The sequence below is a fragment of the Penaeus japonicus genome, unplaced genomic scaffold (assembly GCF_977035675.1).
Source record: "Penaeus japonicus unplaced genomic scaffold, GWHDUDI00000001_assembly GWHDUDI00000004, whole genome shotgun sequence".
In the NCBI taxonomy this organism is placed as follows: Eukaryota; Metazoa; Arthropoda; class Malacostraca; order Decapoda; family Penaeidae; genus Penaeus; species Penaeus japonicus.
The window spans coordinates 7,697,173-7,702,172 of NW_028234406.1; the positions used below are offsets into that span (position 1 = coordinate 7,697,173).

Below are 5,000 nucleotides of genomic sequence, written 5' to 3' on the forward strand. Positions count from 1 at the left end.
AGGAAGCCTTGAGATACAGGAATATCTTTAGGGAAAAGATATCTTCTTCTAACCAACATACGAAATGTACCTATCATAATCCCGGCTTTACGCCATCGTCTTCGGTTTGTCTCTTGGCTTGTAAACACGAAATTGAAGCAATTATCACTAAGGTGATCGCTCTACTATTACCTATCTAGAACACTATAATGGGATAGATGATCGCCGTTGTGTAACAAAAAATTCAAATGATAATGTCCCGGGGGAGCCTGTCAATTGTCAACGACAGGTAGGCGCTGTTTTATTCTATGATTTTCAAGCGATGTAGAACTACGGGTTTTAAGAGCCCTGGTGCAGCTAATGGGCCGCGGATGATACCTACCTGTTTTTAGCACTTAGGCCTCACACTGGGTAGAGGGTAATGGACTGTTAATCTCCAGGGAATTTCGTGTTATTAAAAGTGATCATGTTATTATGCTACTCTTTAAGTAGACTGGTGGATAGGGGGATGGCTGTATATCAAAACGTTGGACTCGATGGGGTGTTTATAAGCATTGATAAACGCACACGCACACACATACACACACACATACACACACACACACACACACACACACACACACACACACACACACACACACACACACACACACACACACACACACACACACACACACACACACACACACACACACACACACACACACACACACACACACACACACACACACACACACACACACACACACACACTCACACACACACACAGGGAAAGAGAGGGAGAGTAAGTGAGTGTTTGCTGATACTTTTTATATACATATTCAGAGAAGTTAATTACACACACACTTCACTTTAAAGGATATCCTCATCTGTAAGACGCGGTTTAAAAGGATCTGCAAATTAATTAGTAATGCGATACGTTTCTGAAGCTAGAAATTCGTATTAAGTCTAATATAGCCTTGGAATTCAAGGAAGGAAGAGGGAATTGAGATACAGGAGAGAGAGAGAGAGAGAGAGAGAGAGAGAGAGAGAGATAGAGAGAGAGAGAGAGAGAATAGGGAAAAAGAGCTTTGTCGTATTGGAATATTATTCTGTTCATTAGTTACCCCCCCCCCAACAAAAAAAGAGAGAAAAAAAAAAAAAAATATATATATATATATATCGCTGTTGGCATTCATAGATCCATACATAGAAGATATCACTTGTGTATAGTAGTTGATACAGGTATAAAAATAAATTTGGATGGTATGTGTACATTTTCTTTCACTTTAGCATCAGTTTTAAACGTCATGCTGATACGTGCCTAAATGGAGTACAAGCAACCAACAGTTAACTCACAGGCGCCTAGCTTACAAAGTTAAGTCATATGCAAACACGAGGTGGTATTTATTTATTTTCCTTTATACATGTGAAGCAAGTAGCTGCGGGTCTGTACATCTAGGTACCTGGTAAAACAAGTGTTGATATTGTTTAGTAATAAGAATGAATTGTAAATAAATGAGAAGAAAGTTTGAGGAATTTATAGCTTGCGTTATTGCTTGATTTTGGTGAAATCTTAAAAGAGTGGCAAAGGTGACAGGGAAAACAGGTGCATTGTTCTTGTTTTTTATTTTTATCTCTTTATATATATAAATAAATATATACATATATATATATATATATATATATATATATATATATATATATATATATATATATATATATATATACAGTATATGTGTGTGTGTGTGTGTGTATGTACATATATATATATATATATATATATATATATATATATATATATATATATATATATATTTATTTATTTATTTATTTTAATCCAAGAACTTGGTACTAAATGCAGCGATGATGAAATATAAAGTAAAGTTAAAGGAAGAAAAACTGATATATTTAACATCAGGCGTAGCTAAAACTTTGCGGAATGTTTAGTGCTCCCCAATTTGAAAACGTGATTTCAAACGTCTCTGTAAATCACGGAGAATCCCCAAATGCGATATCATAATCACTGGAACAAACGTTTGTTGTATAATTGATTTGTTTATCTTTCTGATTTTTGCGGTTTAATGCTTTCACATGTCAGGTTGTGGGAAAGCACAGATAAGCGCAAGTGTAAAAAAAACGTATGTTCAAACACATCAGCACACACACACGTGTGGAGGAAAAAGCATTGATTCAAAGTAAATAGATCTTAAACTTCTTGAAGACATGGTCTCTATTAAAAGAAGAGTAAGATATTTGCTTTCTAAAACAAGAAGTTTTTTTTTAGGTGAATGAATGAATGAATAATGCAATATTTCAACAAGAAATTGCAAGCCAAAAGATTTTTTAGATTAATGTTTATGATTGAAAAAATATCATCTGAAAAACCTTACCAAGTTTGGAAGTTTACCTAGTACAGGGAATTGCGTAATTACAAATGATAGACATATACATTCATTATAACTATAACTTAAAACTAGGGCGTATAGAAATATATCTGAATCCTTCAGTTCTTACCCAAAACAACAGCATATTTATACACATTTCTATAATAATGCAGGTGCGTGCCTTCACATCATATTTATTATTTATATGTGTATATATAATGAATATATATGTACATATACGTAAGCATACATATATACATAGACATATAATGTATGTACAAATACATGCGCATACATATATGCATACATACATTTGCTTTCCAAAATCTGTTGGATTGTAATGAAACCATTTGATTTCCATTTAAACATGTGGTTTCATGTCAGTCGTTCTTGTTAAGACTAAACATAGACCTCTTAGTCAATACCTCAGTAAACAAGAACAGTATTTGCTTGAACAGGTGTGAGAACAACGCTTTCGACACTATTTTCCGATTAAAAAAAACATTTTTGAAGAGAGAAAATGTCCAAGAATGCAGATAACGAGATGGTAAAAGTTGCGAGGATGGTTTCAGGATGATGACTTTTGTTTTAGTGATGTTAGTTCTTCGTTACGTTGTATCTTAAGTCAATAAAAGGCATTGGCGATTTTCACTCAAATAATTCTTCTGGTACTTTACCAGGCTTTAACTTACAGCGTCGCACAGCTATTTGTTCCTCTGAGAAAATAGGAGATTTGTCACAATTGATATAAACGACGCAGCTTCTGGTTTACCAAAGTTGAGAAACAAACAACCAACAAAATCCCAAACTAAGAATCCTATCTTCCCAAAAGACAGACTTTTTTTCTCCAATTTTTTCCCTTTGAACTGAGGGGGTCCGAAGGGGGGGCCTAAGTTCATTACGGAGACGACATTCAAGTAAACTTTCTTTTAATGGGAGCCGCAAGTCCACGTCGGGGAGAAGGATTAAGCTGAGACGAAGGACTCCAGACATGCCCGGACGCCAGAGGCACGAGAATCCTGTTCAGCGTGCGGCCGCCGAGGTTGGGGTCGGGCTGTGTCGGAGTGATGACTAACCGTGGAAGAGGAAAAAATTGAAGATACACATATACGTGCATGTACTCATATGGTCATATATATATATATATATATATATATATATATATATATATATATGTATATGTATATATATATATATATATATATATATATATATATGTATATGTGTATGTATGCATACACACACACACACACACACACACACACACACACACACACACACACACACACACATATATATATATATATGTATATATATAATGTATGTATATATTTATCTATTTATTTATATATATATATTCATATGTGTATATATACACATGTATATATATATATATATATTTATATCTATATACATTCACATATACATAATAAATATATATATATAGATATATAAATATGTATATCTATATATATATTTATATATGTATATATATACACAAATTGATTTATCAATCCATTTATTCATATGCACAAACACACACACACGCACACGCGCACATGTATGATGTATATGTATGAGTATGAGTGTAAACACATACATTGCACAAACAAAAAAAAAAATCCCTTTAGTCGTCAGTGATACATCTAGCCGCAGGCAGTTGAATCCCCAGAGTTGCCTATACAAGTGTTTAACTTGCGTACCCGCGACCATATGTTTCGGCGAGGTTTCGAATGTAAATAACCGCGCATAGTGAGAGTCAAACACTTCCGTCCATGTCTGGGTTGTTTTCAATGGCCGCAGACAAATTTAGGTTCTGGTTGCCTTTTCTATATCTTTTTTTTATATCAAATATTCTATTTTCGCCCTGTTTTTTTCAATACTGTATCTACATGGTCTTTCTTCAAGTGGATTCATTACTCTGATATGCTAGTAATGTTTATTTCGTATACATTCTCACTGAACGCATACGAATAAAGAGCTAGATTCATAATGAAATGAAAAAAAGGTCGAATGATTAATACAGATGCATATATTATACCCACATATGTTTGTCAGATGCTCGTAATCCTAAACCATTGCTCGTGCATAGATTAAAAGATTTCCTAGAAAGGGGCAAAGAGTTTATTTGATTCGGTCTCACCCCCTTCATTGAGACAGCCGCCTCGAAACACTTGTTTGTCAGTCGTGTTTACCAGGGTCTGTCACATGTTAGTTTTCTTTGATAATTGGCAGCTGGAGAGGAAAGGGCCGAGGAGGAGAAAGGCCGTAACTATTATTGGCAACTATTGATGCTATTGTTTCCTCAGTATTTCAATATGCAATTTGAGCTATTAATGCTCGAGTTGCACAGTCATTGAACAGAAACCAATAAAGAATTAAGTAATTACGTCAATTTAGAGAGCGTTTTTTCTTTCCACGCAGCTCCGACATAACTTCCTGGAATGATTTAATGAATTTGTTACCGCTGGTTGTAAATATGAGAATCAGATGTTTGTGAGGAGTAGATGGTAGGAAATGTTACCAAGCCACCTTCACTGCATAGGAAATTCATTATATTCTTACGTTTCAGTAACATAATCAATAAAATCTTAACTGAATTATGTTTTTCCCATAAATGTGTAACATAGCATATGCAGGAAGTGTTACCAGGGC

General features: G+C 34.5%; 1 protein-coding gene across 22 annotated transcripts in view; it reads left to right on the top strand.

The window, feature by feature from the left end:
- rg (A kinase anchor protein rugose) overlaps positions 1-5,000 on the top strand; it is a 1,000,951-nt gene that overhangs the window by 605,137 nt on the left and 390,814 nt on the right. The gene's annotated exons all lie outside the window — the stretch shown is intronic.